At 45.8% G+C, this 17,778-nt stretch overlaps 1 protein-coding gene across 8 annotated transcripts in view; it reads left to right on the top strand.

Annotated features, from left to right (window-relative positions):
- Positions 1-17,778, top strand: part of MGAT5 (alpha-1,6-mannosylglycoprotein 6-beta-N-acetylglucosaminyltransferase) — a 332,440-nt gene that overhangs the window by 34,378 nt on the left and 280,284 nt on the right. For 6 of the 8 annotated variants that reach the window (XM_081814568.1, XM_081814567.1, XM_081814570.1 and 3 more), the window contains exon 2: positions 10,061-10,109. The exons of the other annotated variants lie outside the window; for them this stretch is intronic. The gene's annotated coding sequence lies outside the window, so the exon portion shown is untranslated. The remainder of the gene's footprint in view (positions 1-10,060; positions 10,110-17,778) is intronic. 8 annotated transcript variants of the gene reach the window in all.

Below are 17,778 nucleotides of genomic sequence, written 5' to 3'. Positions count from 1 at the left end.
GAGCCTGCTGGGCCCTGCCCTGGTGGCCGGGCTGGGCCTGGGAGCCACGGGAAGGAAGTGAAGTCATTTTCCAGCCCAGTGCAGTAAGGCCGTGGCCGAGAAGACACATATTTCTGGTGGAAACCTGGTTACCTGGTAACTCCTGTAACTTCTGAGTGCTGGCCTTGTGCTCTTCCTCTGCCCTCTAGCAGTTGAGACCCGGGCCAAGGATTCCCCCTGCGGGGCTCAGGACAGGAGTTGGAGGAGCGGAAGCTACGAACCCCCCGGGGCCCAAGGAAGGGGGAGAGTGGGAGCACCAGGCCTCTCTTTGCTCTGACTTCCCCTCTGAGTTTGCAAAAACTTGCAAATTGATCTTTAAAGAGTAGAGTTTATTTTTCTTTGCTGTGAGGGTCTGCTCCTGGCTGGAGGCTGCCTTTGGTGGGGTTGTAACATTTTATCCACTTGTTTGAATATTCATTTCATATCTGTGGATTTTTTCCCTCTCTCTGCACTTTGGCCTCTTTTTGGTTAGACTGATTTCAATCACAGATTCATTTTTAAAAAAGTAACCGATAGTACCAGTGTGTTTTCCTCTCAGGAATGGCCTTGCTAGTGTTATGTGTAAATATGAATAGCTATGAATATTTAGAGATCGGGGAAGCTGTAAAAATGAGGATGCACACATTTGCCTTGAGGAAATGAATCTCCTTGCAGCTCTCAATGTGGTTTTTTCTTTTTTTATATGCATTCCCTGTGTGAGTACTCTGGCTGATGACCCAGGAGGTGGGGGCTGTCAGCTGAAAGGCCGGGGCCTGGTTTATGAGCTTAAAGAATGTGACCGGAAGGACATGACAGATGTGAGCAAGGAGCATGAGGATGTTTTTTCCAGTTGTGTTTGGATTGAAATCATATTTAGCAAATGCCACTAATTGAATTGCTCACTCTGTACTGGGAACTTGAGATCTATTCCCTCATTTAATCCTTAGACCTACTTTTTGAGGTTGATTATTTATCCTATTTTATAGATACAGTTCGTGAAGCTTAGTGGTTGAATAATTTCCCCCAAGGTCCCACAGCTGGGATCTATTGAATAGAGTTGGGATTTGAACACAGGTGACTTTTATCCTCATAACCATGTTGTTTCGACTATACTACATGTCCCCTTAAGGAGACTTATAACAGGAGAGCGGTAAAGTAACGTTTATTGACCATCTGCTGGATGCTGGGAGCTAAGCTAAGTGCTTTACCAGTGTCTCTTGAACTCTCAGTGCCCCTGGGGGTAGGTATTAATATTACTTGGGTTTCACAGAAGGCCAAAGGGAGGCCTAGAGGTGTAAAGTTCCTTACCTGGTACATGGTGGAGTCCAGACCTGGGCTCCTGCCTGCATCATGGAGCCTCCATGGGCTCCTGGTGAGCAAACTGTGTATTGAAGGGGTCTTAGCGGTCTGAGAATCCAGTTGGAGTAATGGGCTTACAAGCATGGATTGGAACTTGTTTTTTTTTTAAGATTTATTATTTTAACGGGGGGAGTTCGAGAGGAGCAGAGGGAGAGTCTTAACCAGAGTCCACTCTGAGTGCGGAGCCCAGTGCAGGGCTTGATCCCACGACCCTGAGATCACAACCTGAGCTGAAACCAAGAGTCAGACGCTTAACCAACTGTGCCACCCAGGTGCCCCGGGATTGGAATTCTTTTCAGTGGATTATCAAATATTTAAGAAGCGGCGGTTTTGTTTAAGTTTCTGGGTCTAAGATTCTGGCTCCTCAGAGATACAGAAAACTCTGACACGCCCTGCTCTTGAGGGGCTGGCATTCTGGTTTTGAGTGTTACCACACAATGGAGGGAGCCAGCCCTTCAGGTCTGGGAGAGTGTCCTGGAGTTGATGTTTGTGTTATGGAAGGGTAAGTGCATGGATGTGTTGGGGGCAGGGAGAAAAGAGACCAGTTGGCTTGAGCAAAGCAGTCCTTCCTGATTTCAGAGGGCCTAAGAGGCCAGGGTTTGATCTTCGAGATGGTGGCCTAAGCCGCCTTGTTGAAATGGAAAGGCTGGTGTGGGGGGTGTTTCTGAGGTTCATCCTGCAGGTTGTCAGGAATGGATTGCGGGGGAGGGGGTTGAGGCTGGAGAAAGGTCCACCAGGTTACAGAGCTATTGTTGTGAGCCACTGAGCAGGAAAGGGTGAATGTTGGAAGTTTCATTAGGGTTAGTAATTCAGTGGGCTCTGGTCCTTCAGCGAAGGTGAGTAATGCCCGGATGACAGGCAGGAATGGGCCTTACTCGTGTGACTGAGGTGGGAGCCCAGAGGAGAGAGGAATATTTATCCAGCATTAGATGACTTTCCTAGGGTCTAAGAGAGGAACGTGTGAGTTTATTTCCTCTTCCCTCCACAGGGATGAATTGATTTGTATTTTTATTAGAAAACTCTCTACCTTGATTTCTTGTCCTAGTTCCACGGAGTTCCCATTCATTACTTTATCATTGTGGTGAGAGAGGTCCAGGTCCGCCCTGTATATGATCTTGAGTCTGGGACTGTCAAGGGGAGTTACCTGAAGGAGTTGGCATTTAGATTTGGGTCCATCACTTTATAACCCATGTTGGCAGCCATGAAGACTGGCTTGTCTTGGGCGTAATGCCCAGACAGCAGGGAGGCTGGAGGAGGAAAGCAATGAAGAACTGACGAAGGGAAGAAATACTATGTGCTGCGCACTTGTAGGTTGTAGAGATCAGAGGTCAGATCAGTGACCTTGATGTTTATCACTCCGGGTGTTGTACCCCAGGCTGTTCCAATTTAATAGTAACCAATAGTATATTTCAGGATCTCTGCCTAGATTGGAGCTTCGCAAGTTTTTAATTCCTGGAAAGCTTTGAGGTAATTCCTTCCAGGTCAGGTGTCACTGAGGGGACGGAGGCTCTCTCTTCTAGTCTGCTGTCAGACTGTCATTGTCACCAAAGGCTTGTCTCATTTGCTGATGATCCAATTTTTAGTGAAATAGTTGGGTGAGAGTGATTTGAGAAGTGGTTTCCTTGCATTGATTTCTTTAATAATTAGAAATAAGAGCCCAAATTTGGGGACTGTGTCTTGCCAAAGAGGAGCAGCAGAAATTAACTTCTCAAGCAGAGAGTGCTTTGGTGAGGCCGTGCCTCAGGGACACCGCCGTGTGGGTGACCGCGCATGTGTCTGCAGTTGCTGCTGAGTCTGTCCTCACCCACAGTTGCATCTGGTGGTTATTCCCGAATGGAAGGGCTGATGATGATTGTTTCTTCTCCTTTCTGTCCCCTTTCTGTTCTCCGAGGTCAGTCCACTTGCTTTATTTATAAGTTTACCGGATGACCTAACTTGTCAAAGGAATGTCATTCCTTCAAGGATGTGATCTGAAGACACGTAGGTATGACCGCAGTTAGTCTGATGGCACCCTTAGTGAGTTCTGTGGGGAAGAGACTCTGTCCTCCTGCACAGTTTTGGTAGGATATTAGATGAAAAGATGCTGTCCTGAGAGATCTCTGCACCAGCACCGCCCAGCAGTACTTATGCCATGATGGAGATGTTCTGTCAGTAGCGTCCAGTAGACCAGCCACTAGCCACATGTGGATATCGGGCACCTGCAATGTGGCTAGTATGTCTGAGGAACTGAATTTTTTATTTTATTTGGTTGTAATTGATTTCAGTTAAGCCATATGTAGTGAGTGGCTCCCATATTGGGCAGCACTGCCGGAGAGAGTGGCCAGAGATGACAGATTGCTGCATTAGGACTTGGATATGGGTCTCAGTTGGGCAGGCTTGTTTGTGAGGGGAGGGTTAAGACACAGCGTACTCTAGTGGACATTAGACTGTCAAATGGATAGCATGGAATTGTGACATTGTCTTTAAATACTGGGATGCAAACAAGAATTGGGTCAGTTGGAGCTGGAGTAGGCAGGGAAGTTTCTTGGAGGAAGACGGCACATCTGTAGCTTTCAGGTCTTCTGGAATAATGTCTAGGCAACCATAAATGTTCTATTTACTCTTGCTTTAGGGAAGCAGTGCGTATGGAAGACTCCAGGCTTGGGAGCTTGACAGATCTATGTGAGGATGGGGGTCGCTTATGCAAGCTAGGTAGTTTTCTGAACCTCAGTTTCTTCACCTGCAAACTGTGTAATTATACCTCAAAGAGCTATTGTTATGTTAGATAACTTATACAAACTGCCTAGTGTCTTGGTACCTAGCGGGCTCTCAATTAATGTAGGCATCACTATCAGAAATAGGATTAGCACATATGTGCATACTGAAACTGCATGTCAAGCCTGAGTTTATGCTCCTTTTTATCCTCTGAAGAAGGGTATTCACTGGAGCTTACAGCTTAAACACTTTGCGTTTCTGGGCATTTATTTGCATGACACCTTGGACGCATCCTGGAGACAATCCCATTATCATTTCCTTATCTGTGTCCTCTGTTTACTTGAACATAAGGTTGACTGAGTATCTTACAAGAACTGAACATTGTCTTCCAGACATCATTAATCTCACCTTTCTTATCTAGCCTAAGTGTGAAATTAATCAAAAAGGAAAGGGAAATTAATAATTTGCCGGTATTCACAATTCATCAGGAGACCTCACAGCAAGTATGAAATTAACTTCTCCAAATTAATACACACATCAACAAATTAAAGGTATGGAAAAGGGTTATTTATTATTTAGGAAATGCTCCTTAGTGCTTCCTGCTTTGATAATTAGTTAGATGATGGGTAGTGTCTGGTGATAAGACCGTTGAGTATTGTGAAGTTACCTTAGGACCATAGAATGCATTAAATCAACTTCCACCCCTCCCCCTCCCCCGTATTTCACTTAGATAAATGAGATATAGCCAGATGGCTAATGCATACTTGTTTCCTGTCCATTGGAAAAGGTGTGCCCAGACACTTGCAGTTTTGATCTCTATTGACAATAAGCGAAATTTGATCCTGGGTTCTGTGTTTCCTTGTTATGACATGTGGTATGATCAGTTTCAAAGGGTACGTTGTTGTGAACACATTATGGGAAAGAATGGAGTGTTGTAATTATAACTCTCTATTACAGCTTTTGCTGAGGTTGATAAAGGACAAGCTTTTGTTCCTGAATTGTTCCTGTAATTACATCAGAAATAACAGGCAGCAGTCACCTTCCATTAGGGGTGGGAAAGAAGGATTCTTACTGTTTACATCAGAAATAACAGGCAGCAGTCACCTTCCATTAGGGGTGGGAAAGAAGGATTCTTACTATTTAAGAAATCCATTAAGGTGCTGCGTGAATCATCATCAGCCTCATCATGAGGAATTAAAAATAAAAGGAACAGCTGACATCATCCTATAGCAGGTTTTATGGATCTGAGAAATACCAGATAGTTTAAGGAAAAGAGCTGTCCTTAGTGATGCCCCAGTCCACGTGTTAATAGCCTATTGGCAGTGGTTCTCAAACTTGAGCTAGCATCCGAATCTCCTGGGCCGCAGCCTAGAGTTTGTGATTAAGGAGGGGGTGTGGTGAGGTCTGAGATTGTGCATTCCCAGCTTCACAGGTGATGTTGATACTGCTGGTTTGAGATTGCATGTTGAGAACCATTAGGCTAAGGGACAGGTGTATCTTGGGGGAAGGTTCAAGAAACTGAACTCTAAGATTAATTCCCCAGTGTCTGTTAAAATAATCTTGATGAAAATACAAATTGGTCTTTGGGGTGGTGTGCAAGCTTTGTCAAGGGCATCTGCTCTTTGTGACGTTGTGAGTGAACATGAACAACAGGTGCAAACATAGATGAGTGGTCTCCTGTCTCTCCTGGCCCATTGTCCTCCTGTCTTGGCAAAATCTTGGATAAACTTGGATGGATACCAATGTCTTGAGAATTCAATTTAGTGATAAATTCTCAAGTTGCAAGGTTGGAATTTTTTTTTTTTTGTCAAACACACTTTACGTGGGGACCATCTGTAGGAGAACAGTCGCTTTAGCTAAGGGTATTCCAAGTCCCAAGCCACTGAATCGTTGTCATTGTCACACCTGCCTGGCAAAGTAGCTGTTCGCAAGATGAAAATATGCATCACGTGTTACCAGTGGCTGTGGTTCTAGGTTTCTGACTGGCTCTAGAATGGCCTTTTATTATCCTGTTAACTTACTGTCCTATTCTAGCAGTAGCAACGACAGCAGTGAGAATCGCCGGTGTTTATGGAGGGCTCACTGCCTCTCCGAGGTGGTGGCTGTGCTTCTGGCTGTGTGGTGTTAGCTCGTAGGAGTCCCACCGCCGTTCTCGGAAGGAGGCACCGAGGCACAAGAAGATGGGGGCTCGGACAGCTTGTGAGCGTTGGACTTCTCTATTTGAGTCCAGGCAGCGTGAGCAATGTGGGGCAGATTGAGATTTGGCTCTACTTTGGGGAACTTTCAGTGGCAGTGTGATGAGAGGCCTTGCTGAAATGGAAAGATGCTAGAAAGTTTTGAAGTATGTTGCAACCAAATGTATTGAAGGTTGTATAAGTTCTGAGGTCGAGGATCATTCTAGATCTTTGTAACGGGGCAACATTTCACTATGTGATGAATTGAGCTGCTCTGCCCCACATAAGATGAAAACCTTCTGAGGCCAGTATTGCAATTATGGGTTGTTGTTTTTTTTTTTTTCCCCCCTATGTGACTCTGTTATTTGGTAAGGAAGATCGAATGACTTAAAGCTTATAAACATGTTCATGATTTGTTTCTCGCATGCACCAGTAGATGGTCTTAATCATCTGAAATTATTTTTGTAAGCATGAAGATACTTTGAGCAGGGCTCTACACTCCCTTCCCACTATTTTCTCACAGGAGTAAGTCTACCGGACAGCTTTGGTGCTGTCCATGAGCCACTTTGCTTTACTAGGTTCTGGAAAATGGGAGAGGGAAAGACTGCTTTGAGCTATGTCCATGTTTTTTTTGGCATCAAGATTCCAAGATTCTCTGTTTGGAAAGACATGGTCCATAGGGAATAAGAGGGTGAAAAACTTGAGTGTAAATTTGAGAAGGGGATCAGTCTGACAGCTTCTGGTGCAGAAGGGCATAAGGAATGAGGTGTGAGACCCCTGGGTCTGAAATTGGCCACCGTTGTCCTCTGTCACTGGATCCAGAGGACGTACTGCAGAGGTGGTCCTTGAACATGTGAGGCAAGAAACTCCAATGCAGGGCGGCTGGGTGGCTCAGTTGGTTAAGCGACTGCCTTCGGCTCAGGTCATGACCCCGGAGTCCGTGGATCGAGTCCCGCATCGGGCTCCCTGCTCGGCAGGGAGTCTGCTTCTCCCTCTGACCCTCTCCCCTCTCATGTGCTCTCTCTCTCATTCTCTCTCTCAAATAAATAAATAAATAAAATCTTTAAAAAAAAAAGAAACTCCAATGCAGATTCCTCATAGAATGCCACCCTAGGATGCAGAGCTGGTCAAGTAGGGTATTTTGCTTGTGGGCCATTTGTAATATCTTTTCTCCAAAATAACAAAAGAAAGGGCTAAAATGTTGGTTGAAAATGGGATTCCAGTTTTTCCTACCTACTTTTTCACCGACTGTCCCCTATGATCGCTGCCTTATTCTTTGTAGATTGAATTGAATTCCTGTGATGCTTTACAAATGCATTCATAGTTTAGGTGTAATTAAGAGAGGAAAGAGAAGCATAAGCTCAAGAAGAGCGTGAGGGAGCCTGTTAATCTCCAGAAAATAAACGTTTGGGTGAAATCTTGGAGAAAGCTGTGGAGTGGTGCTGTTTTGAAAATGAGGAAGGAGAAAGGATTTCCTTCAGTGTTTTCTTGATCTAGAGACCTGGCTAGAAGTGGTTATAAATTTTCATTAATGGTATATATTTGGCTCCGCAGGAAATGATATTTAGGATGAGTTGAACATTAAAGCTTTCCTGAGGATAGACACGAACGGCCTTTTGGTTTCATGGTGACCATGGATTTTGCTAATGATAAAGCCAAGGGTAATGGAGTAGTTCTCATATGACTCAGGGAGTAGTTGTCTGATGCTTCAGGGGAAATCAAGATTGAGTTCTTACTTAATAGGAGTATCATTGAAGAAAACATTGAGATTTGAAAACGTTGGGGGAGGTAAAGTTGAACTTTTTTGGGTGTGGGGGTGGGGAGGAGGACACATCCGGAACGTTTTTTGAATCTTACAGTCTAACTGCTTGATCCCAGCGCTCACTTGATCCCCAGCACTCACTTGGAGAATTGTCCCGTAATGCACCAGTTGAGATGTTGATGAAAACATAAAGAGTAAAAGCACTGAAAGTCAGCCTGTGTCATTTAGGTCTGAGGCACATGGGTATTCTTTTTGTTAGCGCACACCAATACGCGTGAATGAAGGGGTTTGATACCAACCAAAATGCTTAGGATTGTTTTTTTTTTTTTTTAAGATTTTCTGTATTTATGAGAGAGGGAGAGAGAGAGAGAGAGAGCACAAGTGGGGGGAGGGTCAGAGGGAGAGGGAGAAGCAGGCTTCCCACTGAGCAGGGAGCTCCGATGCGGGACTCGATCCCCGGACCCCAGGATCATGACCTGAGCCGAAGGCAGACACTCAACCGAGTGAGCCACCCCGGTGCCCTGTTTTCTTAAAATATATCTTGATGGGACTTGCTGGAGTTAGCAGCTTTTTCTGTGTCACAGTACTGCGTTTCCAGAAACCATTCCTTCACCTCAGAGCTGTGTCCAAAGGGAGGCTGGTATAAAGAGGGGGCCATGTGGTCATTGGCATTGACTCTTCTTTCTAACCTTCGTCCTTCTTGAGTAAACATCTGTGAGGCAGGACTGCTGGATGTGGTTGGTGGGTTGGGAAGGACTGCAAGTGGAGCCCGCTCTCCCCAGTTGCCCCAGGGCATGGCTCTCTGGTACCGCTCAGATGGTTGAAACCAACACAGATGTTCATGCTGCGAAGGGTGGTTGTGTGCTGTAGACCGTACAAAGAGGGAACTGGCTTGTTTTGATTAAAAAAAAATAACAAAACTCCAACATTTTCTAGCAGAACATGGTGCATGCTCTACTGTCAGGTCCTTCAGTGGTCAGAGCAGTTGGTTAGCCTTAAGAACACTTTTGGGCAGGGGCGCCTGGGTGGCTCAGTTGGTTAAGCGACTGCCTTCGGCTCAGGTCATGATCCTGGAGTCCCGGGATCGAGTCCCACATCGGGCTCCCTGCTCGGCAGGGAGTCTGCTTCTCTCTCTGATCTTCCCCCTCTCATGCTCTCTCTTTCTATCTCATTCTCTCTCTCAAATAAATAAATAAAATCTTTAAAAAAAAAAAAACACTTTTGGGCAGTCAGCTTGGAGATGGGTCTGTGCAACATGTTTGTTTTTTCCTCCCTCCTTTCCCCTTCTCTCCTTCCCTCCCTCCCTCCTGAACTTTCTGTTTTATAATTCTCTGCTGATAAATTACAAGAGTATCAGAAACATGCTGAAGATATCTATTAAGGGACATGTTCCTCTCTTTTCTTTTATAAAGGAGTATTACAGAAGGAAAATACTAGCTTTATCAGCACATAGTAGATCTGTTTCTAAAATACTTTTCACTCTTTTTATTTACTTTTATTCCTCAAGGTGAAGTTGCCGCAAGTAATGTTACATTTGAATGAACAGGCTTGTAATTCAATTGGGTTTATCTCCTGTTACAAACTCCATAGTTTTTTGTGATAGAGCTATCTGTTTTTAAAATTGTGTGTGTACATATACTTGGAACTGTATGTGTATATTAATGCAGTCTGGTCTGGAAAGCATTAGAATTGGTAAAAGCTTGGGTTTAATGCCTCCTGAGACTTGGAACAAAGAGCAGTTTTGTGCAGAAGCTTCATCTTCGCTAAATGTAGCCTTACTCCTGCTAAACCAATAATGGATGGATTTGGATCTTAACACATGAGATAATACAATTTTTTTTTTTTTAAGGTAAATGCCTTTGGGTGTTGAAGTGATAGGGCCTCCCAGCTAGCTGTTCTTAGGTTATTTCTTTTTGGGAGACTATGTTGAAAGGCAGTTGGGTTGCAAAATGGGAGAAGCAAAGTCCATAGAAGATCTTTGTCAGCCTGTTTGCAATAGATCAAGTTGTTAAAGAGGAGAAACTTAAAAACGTCTTTGTCCTTGTGATTTCAGGAGTGATTACTGTTCTAAAGTGGACATTGGAGAGGATCCATTAGGCCATGTAAGTACTGAAGTAAGCAGATATCCATGTGGCTTAGCACAGACCCAAAATATTTGCCCTTGGGAGGGAGAAGATCCAGTAGCTGAGTCAGATGTTAACATTTGGAAGTGTCAAAATACAGACCCCTAGTCCCAAAGGGCTGAGGGGTGGCTCTCCCAGTGCCACCCTAATCCTCAGGGGACATCTCCGGCTATCTGGTGAAGGCCTGGTGGAGTTTAATCTCTTGGGATAATTGGGCAAGGATATTTTGTCTGTCTAGAATTAGTAAAGTGACTGGAGCAGAAGGCCATTTATTGCTTTATTCCATCATGATCAAACACGACTTTATTTAGCGTGATACCCTTCCATAGAATGGCTGGTTCCTTCAGAGCAGCCCAACCCAAATCTGACACAGAGGATCATGATGTGAATGTAAGTAAAACCGATGAATTGAAGAGTGTGATTGCTAAAGACCGCACAATCTCAGAACTGTGTATCAAGGAACTCAAGAAGTACACTTTCCTAAGTCCTCAGTTATGAACGTATTTTATGGAGGAAGAAATTTGCTAAGTGCTTCCTTATTTGAACCATCTGAATAGTCTGTAGCACTTAAAATCACTGCCCAGGCTACCCTTGAGAGTTACCTTGGTAAATGAGTTGTTAACTGGGAGCAGAGTATCCAGATTTCACAGCCTGCTAGGATTTGGGTGTCAAGGTTATGGGGCTAACAGAATGAAACTTTAAACATTCCTAATTCCTGTTTCTTTTATGTATGTGGGTCTTTGAACAAACTTTGTAATAACATCACAGGAAAAAAATACGGGGGGGGGGGGATATCCTACCCCAGCAACTCACAAGCAGACAGATGACTGATATAAATAAAAGCCTTAATGTTAGAGCTAGAAAATCATGTGACCATGTGACTTTTATCGGTGGCTTCTCTCTAGCTGTCACCTTGAGAGTTTGTCCTGCTGGGAGAAACCAGAGAAACAAGAAGTGTCTCCTTCAGAACTGCAAAGGGATTTTGAATTTCTGAGGATGTGGGATTTTGTCTAAGATGGAAAAGGCGTATTTAATCCAGCCCCCCACCCCCCCACCGTATATCACTTAATTGGAATGGGACTTCATCTCAGGGACTGCACAACCGAACAGTGTATCTTCAGGAGTCTGTTTTGGCAGTTAGTTCACTGTTGACAGATAGGGCAAGTTCATGCACTGCCCACTGAGATTTGCCAAGCGCAGCAGCTGGGGGTAGCAGGCTGACATCGCGGAGACCTGGACCTGGGTCTGCGGTCCCTGATACCCAGCTGCCGTGGCTTACACTGTGGGAAGGATCAGCATCTTTCTTTCTGCCTTTCCTTGGGCTGTGATTTTTTTTTTTTTTTTTTTAAATGTCCGTGTCTGCCCCTGCCTCCTGCTCTCAGTTCTGCACTGTGTGGGGTTGACAGCTTTCCTGGAGCAGGCAGACGCGTTGGCATAGTGTGGCACTCCTGGGCTATGTCTATCTGCCACCAAATATGTTGTCACCTTCCCTCTTGAGCTTGCCATATCTAGCTGCCTTTGCAGGGGCCTCTTGGCTCCTTTGGGAATAACTACTGAAGGAGCAGCTGTCTGTCAGCCTCCTCCAGAGCCGTCGAATTGGGCTATTGTCAACCTGTTGTTGGAGGAGTTCCCAACACAGCAGACTTGGCTGTCATTGACATTTATAACTTGAAAGCCATATCACAGACGAGTTTGCTTTCCTGATAATCCCTTAACTAGCCTTCAGAACCTGCAGCCCGTGGCCTTCATACACTGGGGCAACCCCCAGGAGTGCAGAAATAGTTGGGTCTTCCTGGAGGGGGAGGGGAAGCAGGTCACCATTCTCCCTGCAGCATCTCCTTTCTGACTTAAGTAGGAGGAACTGATCCTGCCTTTGTGCCTAGGTTCTGTGTGACCATAGGTGTCCATTTAGGTCAGGATAATTGTCTCCTAAAGACAAATGACTCTTGAACTCTGATTACCACAGAGCCTGTGATCAGAGAGGAATACTGATGTCAGAAAAGGTTTCTTGAAGGGGTTGGTAGATCCCATTCCTGGTTTTTTGGTTTTTGGTGTTTTTTTTTTTTTTTTACACCCTCATTTTTCAAAGAACCAGTTTCTAACTTTGATTTCTTGAGACATGACCAGAAGAGAAAGATGCAGTGTTGGTGGTAAAAATAAAACCAGAGCCACACCAGTAAATCTCGTGAACACATATTGCCAGAGAAAGCCCAGAGTGGAATCAGGATGGCTTTTACTTCTTGTGGGTCTATTTAGAGTGTAAATTCCTTGAGGGTTAGGACTGGCCTTCTTGGTCTTCATACCACCAGTAGCTAGCGCAGAACCTGGCTCGTGGCCCCACGGTGAGCTGAGTAAATGAGTGTAAAGAAGGAAAGATGTTAGGTAGAAAACGTTTCTTTTCTTTTTTTTTTTTTTAACCCAGTAGTACAGACATTGAAATATGTTAATCATCAATTCCAGATTATGGGATTTAAAGTTAATGATGTTTTCCTGTTGGCATCAAAGATGAGTCATCTTGGAAGAGGCAGGGGCTTCGATGGCAGGCGTGAGATGTGATTAAAATGAAACACCTTCACTGCCTGGGCTCAGATTTCTTTCTGTGGTCCACCGGACGTTCGTCATGTCTTAGGAAATGTCAGTGCCTGACCTTGGCTGTGTGCTGCGCAGCTGAGTCCCATGTGTAGTTTGCTAGCTCGCCTGGAGTGGGGCGGGAACGGGCTCTTGAGCCAGCTTGATGGGGCTGCAGGCCTTGGGAAGATGGTTAACGGAGGAATGTGTGTCACCTGCCCAGCCCTTTGCCTGTGGTGCACGTGGGCATCTCATTCCTCTTTCTCTGAACCCAGCAGGTGCCCCAGAGCCTGGAGGACTGCATGTGGGATAGCCACTGCCCAGTACCGATGAATGGGCATGGCGGACGAAACCCTGCTTCCCTCCTGGCCGGAGGGAAGGGGGAGGGGGGCTGCGGGGACAGAGGTCAGGGCTGTGGCCAGCCACGTGTCTCGTCACCAGGCCACACTTGGAGGAGCAGAGCCCTTGTCTTCACAAGACATGCCTGGCTTTGACTGAATCTAATCAGAATTCCCGGTTCATGGCAAGAGGTTTCCATACAACAGCATGTATCTTTTCTCTGATTTTACTTGGAAAAAAATGGAATGGTGAAATATTTCAAGTATCCAGAGAAGTGCAGAGACTTAACTAAAATGCTCGCTCATTTACACTCCCCCCCCCCCCGTCCCCATATCTCACGGGTCCCTTTCTGATGCTGCTGCTGACTCCTGTCTTTATTAACTGAAAGATGCTTATGTTGTCTTACGTTGAAGTTACCATACCTCTGTCCCTGGAAATTTTTTAAAATGGGGTCTGCCTGGAACCTATACTTACATAGAGCCCCACCGTTCCCACACTCTGAGGACGGTTGGTGCTCCCTGGATCTCCCCTTACCTGTGGTTTCCTTTTCATTCTGTTGTTCTGTCCTGGCCCTCCTTGCCATCAATCTGTTTTTCTCTCCATTCAGTTTCAAGGAGATGCTTATGTGCTTGCTTGCTTGCTTGCTTGCTTATTTATTTATTTATTTATTTATTTATTTATTTATTTTAAGGATTTTATTTATCTGAGAGAGAGAGAGAGCACATGAGCAGGAGGAGGGGCAGAGGGAGAAGCAGACACCCCTGCTGAGCGGCGAGCCCCATGCGGGGCTCCATCCCAGGACCCCGAGGTCATGACCTGAGCTGAAGGCAGACACTTAAACAACTGAGCCACCCAGGTGCCCCAAGATGCGTATGTGTTTAAATCCCTCTCTGCAGCTAGTTCAGGACTCCCCTGTAATGGGCAATTCCGTTAGTCCTGCTCAGCACAGCTAATGCTGTCTCCACATCCTGTGCCCTTCCTATGACGAAGGCTGCTCACTTCATCAGACTTGGTGCCGCACGCAGAGGACTCACTCTGATAAGAGCTTCTCATTTCTCCCCAAGCCGGTATGCGGTTTCTCTGTGTATGTCGACCTCCCTAGAGGTGGGAGGCGAAGGCCATTTTATTTTGCCTCTCAGCCTTAGAGTGATGGATGGACACTTCGGGCAGGCTGAGACCCTCCCTCGGGTTAATTAACATGGGTAAGGCCCACTGACAGGTTTCTAGTCATTTATTCTCTTACCGTGGCCATTTTCTGGGACCAGAGTCCTGTGTTATTTTAGCTGTGTTGATGGATGACTGACCACTTAACTCTTCATTTTGATGTGAGCCTCATGATGGTTACAGAAGTCCATGGAGGCAGCTCATGCATCAGAAAGGCTGATGGGGAGTTTGCCACCATGTAGCTAATGAGATACCACCTTGAAATGGTGGGGGTGAGGGAGTTGCTGGGTCAGGAGGATGGAGGAGAACCCAGGTGAGGCAGGAAGGAGTGGGGAAGGTGGTGGAGGAACCTTGGGAATTTGGCTGAAGAGTTTGGGGATTCTGGGTGAATGGAGGAACAGAACAATTTTTTAAACTTCTAAACCATCATGGATTGGCACAATACAAATAAATGACTAGGAAGTGAAAAAAAAACAAAAAACAAAAAGCAACCAAGGAGGTCCAGAATACAAACCTTCAATTTTATTAGTGGATTCAAAGACAGAAAATTACCCTGTCACATTACCATAAAAGTTTCCAAAACACTTACCCTCAAGTTGGGTACTTATCCCCATAGATGAAACACTTCGTGGACTGGCCCCGCTCTGTGGACTGCCCTCCCCCTCTGCTTGGAGTAGCACTTACTGAGGAGATGTGGGTCTTTGCTCGGTGCCTTTTTTTTTTTTTTTTAAGATTTGTTTATTTATTTGAAAGAGTGTGGGGGGAGGGGCAGAGGGAGAGCAGACTCCCCACTGAGCACAGAGCCTGATGTGGGGCTCGATTCCACCACCCCAAGATCATGACCGGAGCTGAAATCAAGAGTGACGCCCCACCAACTGAGTCACCCAGGCGCCCAGCTCTGTGCCCTTTATGCTGTGAGTCCCGTCCTGACCTATCTTTATCTTGTTTTTTTCCTGCTTTATAAAGTAAAAGTTGGTTTGCACAGCACTGTTCTCCTTGACAGGAAATGAGGGACCAGGAACAGGTGCTTGTTCCTGAGTGTCCCATCCAAATGGGTTTCCTTTCAGAGATCTTTCTAGAAGGGACATGCTGGGGATTATTTCCTATTCCCCCTAGGCCACCTTAAATAGATGTCCAACCAGCTCATTTGAAAGGTGTGTGTCCTGCATTTGTGACCTTCTGTACAAGCGGATCTCTCTGCATGTGTGTGTGGGTCTTTGTGTGCAGTCAGGTGGCACCCAGTGTAAGTTTTCTCTAGGTGATAGTTTGAGCCTGGTGGGGGTGGTGTAGGGTAATGATCCCTTTTATGAAGTCCTTTTGGGGGTGGTGTAGGGTAATGACCCCTTTTATGAAGTCCTTTACTGACCGAGGCCAGCTAGGTCCTGACTTTGAAGCCAGACCCTCCATGGTTTATCCTGCAGTGGTGTCCGGGGTAGCCTTTGGAATGGGGGGACCAGGTACAGGAGCCCGCCTGGGAGGAGCCAGGCCTGGCAGTAGATAGTCCCTTGCCATTTGTGTTCCGTTGTCTCAAACTCTGTCACTTGGCCGCACCTATCCAGAAGATGTAGTCTAGCTGTGTGTCCCAGGGGGAAGAGGATGTGGGTTCATTGAGGCGTGAGCATTGTCCATAGCCTCCCTGACTCCTGATTTTCTGATTCACTTACCCGAATCGTTTCGCTATTACATTCTTTTATCCACATGAACTCTTTTATTCCTCTTTTATGCCTGCTTGTGATGATGGCCAGGCGTTACAGTTTTATGCACTGGGGTGAGAAACAATGGGAAGAAAAGAGAATGGAAGTTCCCTCAATTCACGGGTGGTGATTACACAGGCTGCTGTCAGCAGCTGGGAACGGCCAGTGCTGACTACAGAGGAATATTGGCTATGTGCCATAGGCCACATTTGGATTTTTTTTTTAATCCAGGTATTTATGAATTGAGAGTAATGCTTAGTCTTTAAAAAGTAAATAGCACTTAAGCAGAAGGAAACCATGGGTGCAGGGGGCGGCCAGTGGCCCATGGTGAAAGGTGGCCGAGGTAATGTAAATTGATAAAAAGCAGGAGTAGCTCTAATATTTTCATAAGTGCACGGTTTGTTGTTGTTGTTGTTGTTCCCAGCAGTGGTGAATTAAAAAACACCAACCCCCCCAGACACCTTTATTTGCTTCCAATCCAGGGAAGCCAGTGAGTTAGAATAAGAGAGGTGAGATGGTGGGAGGGATGGGTGAGTGTGCGCCAGGGAGGGTCTTGGCAGAGTTGCAGGGCATAGCATCCTTCTGGAGCCTGTGTGTGCTAGAGTGACCAGGAAAGCTGGACTAGGCCTTTTGCAGAGAACCTGCTATGGAAAAGTGAGCATGTAGGAGGTGGAGGAGGGGAGCTACCAAGAAGAATATGTGTCCATCCAGAGATCTGCAGCCACAGGAAGATGTCCACCCCCCTCAGGGCTGCAGTAGGGTCGGAGTTGGTGGTGGTGTCACAAAGGTTATGGGGACCCCTGGGCAGAGATGCATCTGTGCAGGAGATGCTGCTGAGCAGAGACTCTGGCTTCCTCCCTGTGCCCGCCCTCCCAGCTTCTGCTGGCACCTCCCAGAGGCCGACCCTACGTGGAAACCAGATGGCCAGCGGGTTTGGGAGATGTGGTTTCCTATGATATGTCGCAGGAAGGGCAGGGCATGCAGAGAATGCATTTGAGAGCAGGAAGGTAGATAGTTGGCCCAGGGAGTGGAACCTCTCAGTGGAAAGGAAGGAGAATCAGTAGAAGGACAATGAATAAAGCAAGAGATTGCGTTAGGAAAGAAATGTTGAGTTTTGGTTTCTTTCCTCCATGCCATATTCTCTCCTCTGTGTTTCTCTACCACCACCTGTGTTCCTTTTCATCATTTTGTTAAATGCTTTTTGCACCACGTGCTGTTTTCTGGACCTATTTGACTCCTCAGTAAAAGCTAACATCTATTGAATGCTCACCGTGTGCCAAGGTGGCAGAGTTCTAAGTGCTTGATCTGTCTGAATTCACTGACTTATCAAAGCAGCTCTGAGGCAGGTACAGTCAGTCCTCATTATGTGAGGATTCTGTATTTGAATATTTGGCTACTTGTTAAAATGTGTTTATAAAATGTGTTTGTAACAAAACCAATAGTTGTGGTGCTTTTGTGGCCATTCACAGAGTGCAGGGAAACATGAGTGGCCTAATGCACGTTCCCAGCCGAGATTGAACAAGGCAGTGCCCTGCCTTCTTGTTTCTCATGCTGTAGATGAGTGTTCTCTTTGTGGTCTAATTAGCGCCCTTTTTTTGGGACCTCTTTGAACTGTCCTCGGGTGATTTTCTGGTTTAAAATGGCCCCTGAGCATAGTGTTCGAGTGCTGTTTGGCATTCCGAAGTGGGGGAAGGCAGTGATGTGCCTGATGGAGAGTATGCATGCGTGTGTTAGGTAAGCGTCTTCAAGCATGAGTTAGACTACCACTGGCTGTGAGGTCAAGGTTTAATGAGTCACCTGTCTATGTGAAAGAAGGTGTCTCAAAACAGAAACACCTAAAACACGATTAGGAATTGATCCGTTGACAGAAATGTTGTGACCAG

The sequence above is a fragment of the Leptonychotes weddellii genome, chromosome 3, assembly GCF_054177405.1.
Source record: "Leptonychotes weddellii isolate Sample4059 chromosome 3, ASM5417740v2, whole genome shotgun sequence".
Taxonomy (NCBI): Eukaryota; Metazoa; Chordata; class Mammalia; order Carnivora; family Phocidae; genus Leptonychotes; species Leptonychotes weddellii.
This window is presented reverse-complemented; position numbering and strand designations above follow the sequence as displayed.